A 13,889-nucleotide genomic window follows, 5' to 3' on the forward strand; every position below is an offset into this window, starting at 1 on the left:
GCCTAAATTTGTTGATAAATTTGGTGATGATAAATTTGGTGATTGCTACTATTAAAACATCATGATGAGTGTGGCAGTTTGATATAATGTTTTCAATAACAATATCAAAGTGATGGAAAATGATGCTATAAGCAAGAGTGATGACTTGTGGAATTTATAACTACAAAATTTAAAGGTATGGTAAATGTTAAAGATTTTTTTCAAAACCTCATCCTGAATAATAATATGCCTAAATTATCATTGAGTTGTCAAGAATAAACATTTTAATAATATTTCATATGCAGTACAAAATCCCTGAAGGGAAAGGAGCAGCTTATAGAAAGTTAGCAAAACTAGAATTGGTAGGATAGAAAATTGTGGTCTTACGAAGAAAATAACCTCTCAAAAATTAAAATGAAATAACAAATTCAAAGAGAAATAAAGGTGATTCTGAAATTTTGAAAAAAAGATTCATTAGGAAAGTAACAGAATACTCATTCTTTCAATAAAAATGTAACAAAAGCCGATGACAGAGTAGTCACTGGCTTAGAAGATAACAGACCTTCTAAGCCATTCCCACAAAGTTAGTGAGAATGACTCCATCTCATAGCTCATCTCTGAAGAGACTGGTTCTGGCCCTGGTGTGAACTAAGAGTTTATTAAAGGGTTGCTCAATGCCTTAATAAAGGAAGGAGGACATAACTCTGTGTCTTGGCTTGTGCCATTTTCTTCACTGGGAACACTTATTTTCTCAACCTTGTTCCAAGGTTCCCTCTTCTCCATGAAGTCTTCTCTAACTCCTGCCTGTGGTTAACTTCTCCCTTTTTAATATCTATAGTACAGGTGCTAGCTAATATTTTGCTTCAATGTCCCTCTCTTACTCTGGCTCTTTCTCAGACTGTGTTGACATGCAAATATAAAAATTTTACTATGTTGACATGCAAATATAAAAATTTTCTGAGGAGTATGCATATTTGCTAAATGCAGGAGCAAATATGTCTTTTACTTCTTTCCTAATACGGTGCTGGGTATAAAGTATTGCTCTTGAAATGACTATTGATTTAACTTCTTGTCGCCAAACCAAGAGCCAGGAAAAAGCTAAGAACTTATTTTCAACCCAGACTGGACACAGAGAGAATTGTAGAGATGATTCTACCTAACCCTTAGCCCAATTTTCCAGCCCTGGGAATGTTGAATCTTGATCTCTATGAGATTTATTTTACCAAAAGGCAGTTTATTCTAGAGAGGTACAGGGACAATGAGAGCAGTACTTCAGCCCAATTTGTGCAGCAGCCTCCCCAATATATGAACTATTATAGCTCACTGCTTTATTAAGCAGTAGAAATCGAAAGGTAAATTAAGACCTCTTTATCTGTCAGTATCATGACAGATAAAGAGGTCTTAAAGTAGAAGCTGTGGACTGTCTTCACATGAATACTGACTTTAAATACTCATTTCAGTAGATTTTCAAGTCCATGTTACTGAGTCATGAGGGTAGCAACTCACTAATCTCTCTTTGAACATACTCTGTTTGCTTTGTCAGCTCTAAATTTAAAATTTAAGTATTTTCTTTTATCGAGCGAATATTATGATGATTTTACTTTATATTAATCTGAAACTTCTGACTTTTTTTTAAAAAAGCGTAGCAGCAGGTCATGAATGTTCAAATAGACACAATTCCAAAGTACAAGTTTAGCTTAGTTTTTAAGACAAGCAGCGTTCTCTGTACTAACTGAATGTAGACTGTATGTTTTTAACAAGAGAGGAGGACAGGTGCAAGAGCCCTGGAAACCTTAGGGGAGGAGACTTTAACAGATACGCCAGATATTTCCTCCTTCAAGCCTGACTATTAGTTTGTACTTTCGTTACTGGTCCAGCCGTAATTCAGCTACTACCAGAAATCTGGGGCTCTTCAAGGTTGTCGTCTCGTTACCAAACTGCTTTGAAGGTTTATTGGAAAAGCATAAAGTTGAATGATTCCTTCTTTGGCTATAAAATACTGTAAGTTGACACATTTGTGAAAAGTCCATTTTGGACTAAATGATCTCCCCTATATCTCTTTCTGCTCCATGGTTCTACGCCAATGTGTTTTCATAGACCAAATGCCCGTTCTGACTATTTTCACCTCCTCAAGTCTTACTGAATTCAAATGTGACCTCTCTTGTGATTTCTCCACCTGGAAATGGTCATCCGTTCCTTTGAACTCTCCATAGAATTTAACTTGTAACACTTTCTTGCTAGTGTTTTAGTTATAGTTGTATGCAACATGTTCCTCAATGAACTCAACCTGCTTAAAGGCAAGGAGAATACATATGTCTTTTTTTTTTTTTTAATTTCTTTATTGATTAAGGTGTCACATATTTGTCCTCATCCCCCCATTCCCATCCCATCCCCCTCCCCACGCATGCCCCAACCCCCTGTTGAACTTAACCGTTGGATAGGCTCATATGCATGCACACAAGTCCTTTGGTTGAACTCTCCCCCTCCCCCCACCCTCCCCTATCCTCCCTCTGAGGACCGATAGTCCGATCGATGCCTCCTTGTTTCTGGTTCTGTTCTTGTTCCTCAGTCTATGTTGTTCATCATTTCCCCTAGATGAGCGAGATCATATGTCACTAGATATATACTTATAAGAACTGAATGTGAGACGAGCAATAATAGTTATGCTGACAGGCAAATGAATCAGTCTGTAGTGAGTTTCTTTCTGGACCAACAGTTCTTTTGAGACCCAATTTCAATGTCCACCAGTTCCTTATGTGTACATGTCAGCACTGACCCCTAAGCTCTGGATGGTGGACAAATGGTGGTAACGGAGGTCCGACTCCCTCTGGTTTGGTCTCGGCCAGACCCAGGGGCACGGCTTCACCCGGACTAAGGGGCACGTGGCCTCACCCAGACCCAAGGGACGCGTGGCCTCACCCGGTCCTAGGTGCGCGAGGCCTCACCCGGATCCAGGGACACATGGCCTCACCCGGACCCAGGGGCACGTGGCCTCTCCCAGACCCAGGGGTGCGTGGCCTCACCAGGACCTAGGTGCGTGAGGCCTCACCTGGATCCAGGGACACATGGTCTCACCCGGACCCAGGGGCACGTGGCCTCACCCAGACCCAGGGGCACGTGGCCTCACCCGGACCTAGGTGCGCGAGGCCTCACCCGGATCCAGGGACACATGGCCTCACCCGGACCCAGGGGCTCGCGGCCTCTCCCAGACCCAGGGGCGCGTGGCCTCACCCGGACCTAGGTGCGCGAGGCCTCACCCGGATCCAGGGGCACGTGGCCTCACCCGGGCCTAGGTGCGCGAGGCCTCACCCCGACCCAGGGGCACATGGCCTCACCCGGGCCCAGGGACCCAGTCTCATCCGGGTCCAGTGGCGCGTGGCCTCACCCGGACCTAGGTGCGCGAGGCCTCAACTGGATCTAGGGACACATGGCCTCACACGGACCCAGGGGCGCGTGGCCTCTCCCAGACCCAGGGGCTCATGGCCCCACCCGGGCATGGGACCCAGCGTCATCCGGGTCCAGGGGCACATGGCCTCACCTGGACCCGGAATCCGGCTTCACTTGGACCCAGGGGCACGTGGCCTCACCCAGACCCAAGGACGTGAGGCCTCACCTAGACCCAGAGGCGCGCAACCTCGCCCGCACCCGGGTCCCAGTGGGGTTTTGTCTTCTTGATCCCAATTCCTGTTGGTCAATTCCCTCTCAGCAATTCCTTCGGCCATTTTCCCAGAGCTCCAGGACGGCCGCTGCAGAACTCGTTGGGCGGTGGCTCGGCGAAGCTCCGGTGTGCCTGGTGCACGGCGGCGGGCTGGTCCGGTGTCGCTGCGTCGGCCCTTGGGTCTGCAGCGGTGGCCGGTCGCTGAGCATGCGCACCTGGCCGCTTCCGGGGCATTGAGATTCTTGAAGGACTCGGAGGTCAGCAAGCGCGGAGTCTCCCACCCCATGTCTCATAGGGGCTCGTCTGTCCGTGCTCGGCAGCCAGTGGAGCCGTCCCCTCAGCCGGAGACCACCGGGGGAACTGCGCTGAGCACGTTCCAGGCCGCCATTGTGTCGCCTGAGCCGTAGTTCTTAAAGTGTGGTCTTTGGGTCACCGGCATCAGCATCATCCTGCATACCCCTCTTTTATTCTAGTTGTAGAGCATCCACTCAGCCAGCCCTCTGGTGGTTCTGGATGGTGTCTGCTCTGCTCTCCTGTCGTAGTCTCAAAGTTGTTGTGGTAGGCAACAATCAGGCTTCCGCCCTATGCCTCCATCTTGGTCCTCCTTTGTATAGTTAAGTCTTGATTGTTGTTGGTGTCACTGGGAGGGCCCTCTTTGTCTATAAAGGAAGAGTTGCTGTGCAGGAGACACGTTTATGGGCCGGGTCTTGGTGCAGCAAGGCTTTGGCGCTCACTGAATCTGCCTGTTGAATGTGTCCTTTATGCGCGTGGTTGAAATCTGGTGTCATCTCCCACAGACCACTAGATGCCCTCGTTTCTGGGTCTCCAATGGGGTGTAGATCAGCTACTGCCTTAGGCACTCAGCAGGGATTACAGCAAAAACTGTAGTTTCCTCCTCCTGTCTGAGTGGCCCTGGAGCAGTCCAACTAGAACCGCAGTTCATCTGGTCTAGCTGCCAGAGGGCAGGCCACCCACATGCACAAGCCGTTGCTTGGAGCGCAGGTGCACCTGCAAGACTTGCGGGGCGGGTCCCAGGGCGGGGCGGGGTCTCAGGGCGCCAACAGGCAATGGCGCGGCGAACCGCAATGGCTGCGAGTCTGCTCCTTCTGCCTTCCACGTTTCTAAGCCCCCTCATTCCGCACTCCAGCGCAGCAAACACTGATTGCTGGGCGCACCTCCGCAAGAGTCCCGCCTCTCCCCGCAGGCATCTGGGTCTCCCTCGCGTCCCCAGAAGCTGGATTTCAGGGTGATGGGGAGCTAATCTCCCCTAGGTTTGGAACAAAAGCCCCCTTCCCCCGCCACCAGCCCGACCCATGCGCCTCCGCACCTCATCCCCTCTGATTTCGCTGGTTTCCTCTTCCCTCTTAGCTGTAAATCTACCATTCAGCCATCTCTCCTGTAGTTCTGGGTGGCAGACGCTCTGTCCTCCAGTCGTGCCCCTGAAATTGCTGTGCGCGGCGCAGTTCGCAGTTCCTTTGTTTAACTTTGCCGCCTTCTTGGTTCTCCTCTGTCAAAATGGCTAAAGGACTTGAATGTAAGATGAGAAATCCTAAGAATCCTCCAAATCGGTGTCGGTGGCCTCCGGGGCCCCAAGGATCTCTCTGGGCAGCTCGGCCAGGTCGGTGATGCGGATGAGCCCCTCCTGCAGAAAGATGGTCTCTTCCTTCACCGAGAGCCGCTGCGCCGAGTCCGCGGCCGCCGCCACAGCAGCTGCCGCGGCGCCCACGAGCCCATGGCCCCGGCTGCGGTGCTGACTGAGAGGAGCAGCCGCCCGGTCTGGGGAGACGCGAGCAGCAGTCGCCACCCTCACCAGTCCATGTTTCAGTTGTATTTCCGAAACTGCCATGCGAGGCAACAGATCAGCCTTTCACCTCCGCCGCCATCTTTTCTCTTTCTCTCTCTTTCTCCCCTTCATCCCTTCCTTTCACTCTCTCTTTGTGTAGAGCTGGGACGCGGCCATGGCACCCGCGGCACCGACGCCCCCCGCCAGTGCGGAGGCCGCACCTCGCCTGCCGGCCGCCCGCGCCGACTCCATATGTCTTATTTGTACTAACCACACCAGAGCATTGTGGCTTGCAAAAGTTTTTTATTTTTTTAATGCTCACTAAATGTTTATTAAATGTGAATAAGCTCGCATGGTGTATTAACGTTGAGGTACAAATTCATTCATTCGTTCAAGAGGTTATATGTAATACCTGGCAAAATGAATAGACCACGAGACAGAAAATTTGTGTGGGAGAGGAGAAGACTAGTTGAGGGTATGTGGAGACAATTGAATGGGTAAGAAAGAGCAAGCCATCTAACTGTCTTTCTGCCTCCAGGTTTGTGGCCACTGTCTACCCATCAGCCTCAACAAACCTTTTTACAACTTCAATTAGATAATGTCACTGTCCTGCTTCAACACCTTCACTGATTTTCATCATTATATTCTGGTAAAATCCAGACTCCTTACCCTGCTCTACAAAGCCTTATAGGACTGGGCCCAAGCCCAACTCTCCATCCTCATCATCGATGGCCTTCCCTGCTTGCTATATCCACACTGGACAACTTTGGTTCTTTAGGCCTGTCAGTCTCACTTTCATCTGGAATGTCCTAGACCCGTGGTCGGCAAACTGCGGCTCGCAAGCCACATGTGGCTCTTTGGCCCCTTGAGTATGGCTCTTCCACAAAATACCACAGCCTGGACGAGTCTATTTTGAAGAAGTGGCGTTAGAAGAAGTTTAAGTTTAAAAAATTTGGCTCTCAAAAGAAATTTCAATTGCTGTACTGTTGATATTTGGCTCTGTTGACTAATGAGTTTGCCGACCACTATCCTAGACCTTCCCTTATTTATTTATTTATTTATTTATTTTTTATTTTTTTTTTAAAAATATATTTTATTGATTTTTTACAGAGAGGAAGAGAGAGGGACAGAGAGTCAGAAACATCGATGAGAGAGAAACATCGATCAGCTGCCTCCTGCACACCTCCCACTGGAGATGTGCCCGCAACCAAGGTACATGCCCTTGACCGGAATCGAACCCGGGATCCTTGAGTCCACAGGCCGACGCTCTATCCACTGAGCCAAACCAGTCAGGGCCCTAGACCTTCCCTTTGCCTGTAAAACTGTCTCTCGAGTTATACTTGCTGGGCTTATTGTAACAGCAGGTCCAAAGCCTCAAAGGTGGTCCCTTGCTTGACCTGCTTAAGAAAGAGCAGAGTGACCACTGTGGCTGGAACAGAGTAAGAAATGGATAGGTGACATTGGTGCAGTTTGTTGGCAATGGTAAAGACTTTGAATTTTATTATGGTTCAGAAGAGAAGCCAAAGAAAATCGGAGCCAAGGAGTGAAACAACCTGACCTACATTTATAAGAAATTAGAGGCCTGGTGCATGAAATTCATGCATGGGGGGGGGGAGAGGGTCCCCTCAGCCCAGCCTGCACCCTCTCCAATCTGGGACCACTCAGGGGATGTCTGAATGCTGGTTTAGGCTCAATCATGGGGATCAGGCCTAAACCGGCAATCGGACATCCATCTCACAATCTTGGACTGCTGGCTCCTAATCGCTCACCTGCCTGCCTGCCTAGTCGCTCCTAACTGCCACCGCCCCTCCCCCCACCTTGCTGGCCTGATCGCCCCTAACTGCCCCTCCCTGCCAGCCTGATTGCCCCATGCAGCCTGCTGTTCAGTCGTTTGGTCGTGTCTCTCACTAACCCCCCTGCCGGCCTGGTTGCCCCACGCAGCCTGCTGTTTGGTCGTTACTGTGAGGGTGTCATGACCAATTTGCATATTACCCTTTTATTAGTATAGATTACTCTGACTGCCATGTGAGAAGATCAGCCCAGAATTATCATTGGATCTCTAACAGCAGATTAGCTTTTACACTGCCAATTCATTTATTAAGTTATGAAACTTCTTTGAGCCTCACTTTCTTCATGGACTGTACAGCACGCATAATATTGATGCATCCCTCGTAAGGCTGTGGTGATCAGTGACGAGATAATCCTGGTGAAGTGCTTAGTGCAGTGCGTGTCTCATGGTGAACTTTCAGTAAATGTTTTCTATCACCACTAATTAGGAAGGTGATTCTGTCTTTGGGTTGGATGATGGATATCTGGCGAGTAAAGCAAATGGGGATGGTGATCTTATAGAAAGAGCTATAAAAACAGATGTGCCATGAGTGGAACCCTAGTATTCATATTTCCAATAGTTGCCCAGATGGCTGTGATGAATACCTTGGTTTGGATAAACATATGGTACATTTGCCGTATATATTATGTAGTGTTCTGTTAATGAAGTACCTTCCTTTTAGAGAAAGACTAGTCTAGAATTGCTAATATTCTTATAAGTGCTAAAAAAAATGGACGAATAACAAGCCCAATTAATCATAATCAATGAAACAAATTTCCTGTGGGTGTTGATGTTAAAAAATAAATCTTTAAATGTAAACTGTAATTTTAAAAATTTAAATGTAAAGTATTCAAAGTTCTTAGAAGAGAATGTCACATATGGTGGGTACTCAATAAATATTTATTGAATAATGCAAATAAAAGTACCTTGCACTAAAGACTTCCACTTGGGACAAGAGGGTCATCTACATTCTCCAAAGATTCCTCCTACAAAACAATTAGATCCTGTACGAGACTTAACTGTTATTGCAGTGCTAGGCCCAGGAGATAAGGGAAATCGGTCTCCAGGTCCATCTACCCAATTCAACCCAACAAGTCTGTGATCTGACATTGGAGAGATCAGCTGAGAGGAGACACACAAGTGAGGCTGCCTTAAATGCCAGCGTTGGCACTGAAACCAGGAGGACAACTCTCAGGTCTGCAGCGAGTTGGGAAAATGAAGCTGCTGGCCCTGAAGGAAACCAGCTGTTCAAGATCAACAGTATCCTTGGGCTACTGGCAGGAGCAAAGGCAACTCATCTCTGGAGGAGAGCACACTTCATTTTAGTTGTTAGGATTTCTCAGGATTAGCTAAATATGAGCTAGTGAGTGAAGGCCAACACACAGACAAGAAAAGATGCCCTCACAGGTGAAGAAAGGAACCCTATGCTATCGCATACTGGCATTATCTTATTCAAAACAAAATAAGTCTGTGTAAAGCTTTGTTTAAAAACCAGTTTTATATTGAGATACAATTCACATGCCATACAATTCACCTTTTTAATTTGTTTCAAGTGTGCAATGAAATGGTTCTTTGTGTATTCACAGATGCATGCAACCATCACCAGAGTCCATTTTAGAACAGTTGCCTCACCTCAAAAAGAAGCTCCATACATGTTAGAATCATCCCCACCTGCCATTTCCCTCTTCTTCAGTCCTAGGCAACTAAGATTCTACTTTCCATCTCTGTAGAGTTTGCTATTCTAGACTTTCACATGATTGAAATCATATAGTAGGTAGTACTTTGTGACTGGAAGTTTCACTGAGCATAATTTTTTCAAGGTTCTTCTATGTTCAAGCATATATCAATACTTCATGTCTTTGGCTTAATAATATGCCATACATTTCATGAAAATACTATATTTGTTTCTCCATTTGCCCATGTATAAACATTTGAGTTGTTTCTACAGTTAAGTTTTTTGTATGTGTTGTTCTATTTTTACAAATAATGCTGTTATAAAACATCCATTTACAAATTTCTGTGTGGACATGTTTTCATTTTTCTTGGGCATTTACCTAGGAGAGGACTTGCTGAGTCATAGGGTAACTATGTTTAATTATTTGAGAATTGCCAGGTTGTTTTTTGAAGTGGCTGCACTGTTTTCTATTCCTACCAGCAGTGTATGAGGGTTCTGATTTCTCTGTGTCCTTGGCAACACTGCTGTTAACTGACTTAAAAAAAAAAAAAAGTTTGTATTGATTTTAGAGAGAGATGAAGGGATAAGGGAAGAGAGATGGAGAGAGATATCAATGTGAGAGAGAAACATCAATGTGAGAGACATCGATCTGCTCCCCCCACCACCCACCCACCCACCCACATGTCTCCTGCTGGGGATTGAACCCGCAACCTGAGCATGTGCCCTGACCAGGAATCGAATTGAGACCTCCTAGTTCAGTGATCGGCAAACTCATTAGTCAACAGAGCCAAATATCAACAGTACAACGATTGAAATTTCTTTTGAGAGCCAAATTTTTTAAACTTAAACTATATAGGTAGGTACATTGTTATTAACTTAATTAGGGTACTCCTAAGCTGGCCTTTGCTAAAAACTCAAGGGGCCAAAGAGCCGCATGTGGCTCGTGAGCCGCAGTTTGCTGACCACTGTCCTAGTTCATAGGTCGATGCTTAACCACTGAGCAACACTGGCCGAGCCAGGATGACTTTTTGATTCTAATTTTATTTGTACATATGAAGTGGTTTCTCATCACAGTTTTGATTTGCATTTCTCTAATGATGTGGAGCACCTCTTCCCGGGCTTATTTGCCATGTGTGTATCTTCTTTTGATAAACGTCTGTCTAGATCTATTATGGATTGAATGTATGTCTCCCCAATACTCATACAATAGAGCCCTAACCAACAATGTGATGGTATTTAGAGGTAGAGACTTTGGGAGGTCATTAGGTTTCGATGAGTTCCTGAGGGTAGGGCCCCATCTTGGGATTAGTGTTTATATTGGAAGGAGAAGAGAGAGCAACTCTCTCTGTATCAAACATGTGAGGACATGGTGAGAAGGCAGCTGTCTGCAAGTCAGGAAGAAAGCCCTCATCGGAGACTGAATCTGCTGTCACTTGGATCTTGAACTTCTCCATCTACAGAAATGTGAGAAGTAAATGTTTATTGTTTAAACAACCCAGTGTATGGCAGCCTGCGGTGACTAATAGAAGACATTTTGTCATTTTTTAAAAATATTTTTTATTTTATTTTGATGAATTCTAACTTGTCTGTTTCCTTGGTTGCTTGTGCTTTTGTGTCAAATCTAAGAATCCTTTGCCAGATCCAAAGTCATGAAGGTTTACCCTCTGTTTCCTTCTAACATTTTTATAGTTCTTACTCTTAATTTAGGTCTTAATTTACTCTTAAGTTGGTCCATTTTGAGTTGATTTTTGTATATGGTGTGAAGTAGAGATCTGATTTCATTATTTTTCATATGGCTATCCACTTGTACTACTGCCATTTGTTGAAAAAATAATTTTTTTCCCCGTTAAAGGGTCTTGGAACCCTTGTCAAAAATCAGTTGGCCATATATTTCAGGGTTTATTTCTGAATTCTGAATTATATTTCATTGATTTATACATCTTTCATTTTCTCATACCACACAGTCTTATCCTTGCTTTACAATGTGTTTTGAAATCAGGAAATGTGAATTCTATTACTTTAGTCTTTTTTTTCAAGATTGTTTTGGCTATTCTGGGCCCCTTGCAATTTCATCTGAATTTTAGAATCAGCTTATAAATAGCTACAAACAAGTCTGCTGGGATTTTGATAGAGGTTGTATTGAATTTGTAGTTCAGTTCCGTGAATATTGGTATCTTAATTTTAATTTTCATGAATTAACATGAAATGGTTTTCACTTAAGATATTCTTTAATGTCTTTCAACACTGTTTTGTCATTTTTAGCATACAAATCTAGTCCATCTCTTGTTAAATTTATTTCATTCTTTTTGCTGCTTTTAAGAATGTAATTTTCTTAATTTCATTTTTGGGTTGTTCATTGAAGATACAACTTATTGTTATATATTGATTTTGTATCTTGTAAAGTTGTTGAACTCAATTATTAGTTCTAAGGGTTTTTTTTAGTGGATTTAGTAAGATTTTTTATATACAAGGTTGTATCAATTGCAAATAGAAATCATTTTACTTCTTCCTTTTCAATATGGACATCTTCTATTTCTTTTTCTTGCCTAATTTCTATTGCTAAAATCTCCAGCACAGTAATGAAATGGTGAGAGTGCATATACATATTTTGTTGCTGATCTTAGAGAAAAAGTATCCAGTATTTCATTCAGTGTTTCACATTAAATGTGATGTTGGCTATTGATTTATTGTCGATGTTTTTTATCAGGTCAAGAAAGTACCCTTTTATTACAGTACTAGTTTTTTGAGTTTTTATCATGATAGAATAATAGTTTTTGTTAAATGCTTTTTTCTCATCTAGTAATATAATTATGTGATTGAATTTTTATTCTATTAATAGGATATTCTACATTAATTGATTTTTAGATATTATACTCACTGTGCATCCTTGGGGTAAACCTCACTTGGTTATGGGATATCTTTTTTACATGTTTCTAGATTGGTTTGATAGAATTTGTTTTGGGAATTTTTGAGTCCATATTCATAAGAGATACTGGGCTATATTTTTACTTTTTTTGTGATATCTTTGTCTGGTTTTGGTATCAAAGTAATACCGGTTTCTTTTCTTAGGATCATTACCAGAGGCTTCAAACAGTCAATTTTTGAAAATAATTGTCACCACTTTCACTGGGGAGCAGATAGCAGAGCTGCTCACAGGGTCATACCAGAAGTATATATTAGTTTTAAAGAAAAAAAGAAGCAATCACCAAAATTAGAAAATAACAAGAGACATAAAAATGATCAGCAAATTTACAGAGTAGCCCAATAGAATTATTAGAAGAAATATTATTATAAAAAAAAAAAAAACCACAGCCGAAACCGATTTGGCTCAGTGGATAGAGCGTCGGTCTGCGGACTGAAAGGTCTCAGGTTCGATTCCAGTCAAGGGCATGTACATTGGTTGCGGGCACATGCCCGGTAGGGGGTGTGCAAGAGGCAGCTGGTCGATGTTTCTCTCTCATCGATGTTTCTAGCTCTCTGTCCCTCTCCTTTCCTCTCTGTAAAAAAAAAATCAAAATATATTTTTAAAAACCCACAGTAGATGGGTTAATTAGCACATTAAATAAAGCTGAAGAATTTGTCAACTGACAACAGAGACAAAGAAATGTATTACACAAAGGGAATGTTAAACTTATGGATGATAGGCTGAGATGTTCAATACAGATAAGACTGATCTTTACTATCTGAAGGGATAATGGCTAAGAAAGACTGTCCAGAAGCAGTATAAGACTTGAATATAAGGCTATGAAAAGCCCACACCCGGTTGGAGGGGACAGGAAAAAATTAACCAAAGAGCACATATGCATATATGCATAACCCATGGACACAGACAATACTAGTAGTATGGGGAAGACCTGGGCTGGAGGGGGAGGAAAAAGGGGATAAATGGGAGCTATCTGTAATACTGTCAACAATTTAAAAATGAAGCCCATATCTAGTTTCTTGTAATGAATCTTCAGAACACCAAATTCAAAAGAAAGTCGTTAAAAGTTGTCAGAGAGAAAAGACTGATCACCTACAAAGAACTACAATTAGACTAACAGGAGACTTCTCAGCAGCAACAACTGAAGCCAGAAGACAACGAAGTAATGTTACCAGTGTCTAAGAATTAATAATTTTCTAATAAAATTCTCTTTCAGGAATGAGAACAAAATCAAAGCTATCGGATAAGCAGCTTACCACCAACGACATTAACTAAAAGAACTGCAAGGATATATTTCAGGATGAAGAAAAATAATTCCAAAGATGTGTCAGGTACTAAAATGGTGAGGAAAGAAAATGGTAACCATCTAAGTCCTATCACATTGTTTTCATGTAATGATTACTATAACAATTCTATCTTGTGGTGTTAGAAACAAGAATGTAACAGTACCATGTTTTTGTTGTTGTTGTTTATAGTATCAGGTACATCATGGATGGGGAAAGAATAGGAGTTGCAGTATTTTAAGAATAGGATGACTGTACATTCTGGTTTGCCTAGTATAGTCCATGTTGATGCCTGTTTTCTCAATGTAATTGTTAATATCAACACCCTCTCTCTGAAGAATATCCTGGCTTGAATGATAAACTATTTGTCTATTCTAAGTATATGGGACTTAAGTGACCTGGTGTATTTGGGGGGCCAATAAGGTAGAGGCAAAGATAAAGCTAAGATCTCTTTCCTGGTTGCCACAGAAGGTGTTGGAGCCCCAGACATAACACCAGGTAAGCTCATGGATACTTGTCTCATATCAAGAACTTCTTGGAGGATCTTTCACTGGTAAGGTAGTTGGTTTTGTCCATTCTAATTAATTGAGGTTTTAATTCTTCTGAGGTACTTCACTTTGTTAAATCTGACATATAGTTACTTGAGTTCTTTTTGAGTCAATAAGAACACTAGAATGCCTTCATATTGACTGCACATCTGGAAGCTCTCCATTGAGAAGTCCAAGAGAGGCTGTTGTCGGGAACCTCATGTTTACCATGA

The 13,889-nt window shown here is 43.3% G+C and overlaps 1 non-coding gene across 1 annotated transcript; it reads right to left on the reverse strand.

Moving 5' to 3' along the window:
• Nucleotides 1-1,150: 1,150 nt before the first annotated feature.
• LOC114231150 (small Cajal body-specific RNA 8) lies at nt 1,151-1,279 on the reverse strand. The gene has a single exon (XR_003617126.2). It is a non-coding gene; the product is annotated as a small Cajal body-specific RNA 8 (non-coding RNA).
• Between the last annotated feature and the right edge of the window lie 12,610 nt (nt 1,280-13,889).

This window comes from Eptesicus fuscus, chromosome 10 (assembly GCF_027574615.1).
Source record: "Eptesicus fuscus isolate TK198812 chromosome 10, DD_ASM_mEF_20220401, whole genome shotgun sequence".
Taxonomy (NCBI): Eukaryota; Metazoa; Chordata; class Mammalia; order Chiroptera; family Vespertilionidae; genus Eptesicus; species Eptesicus fuscus.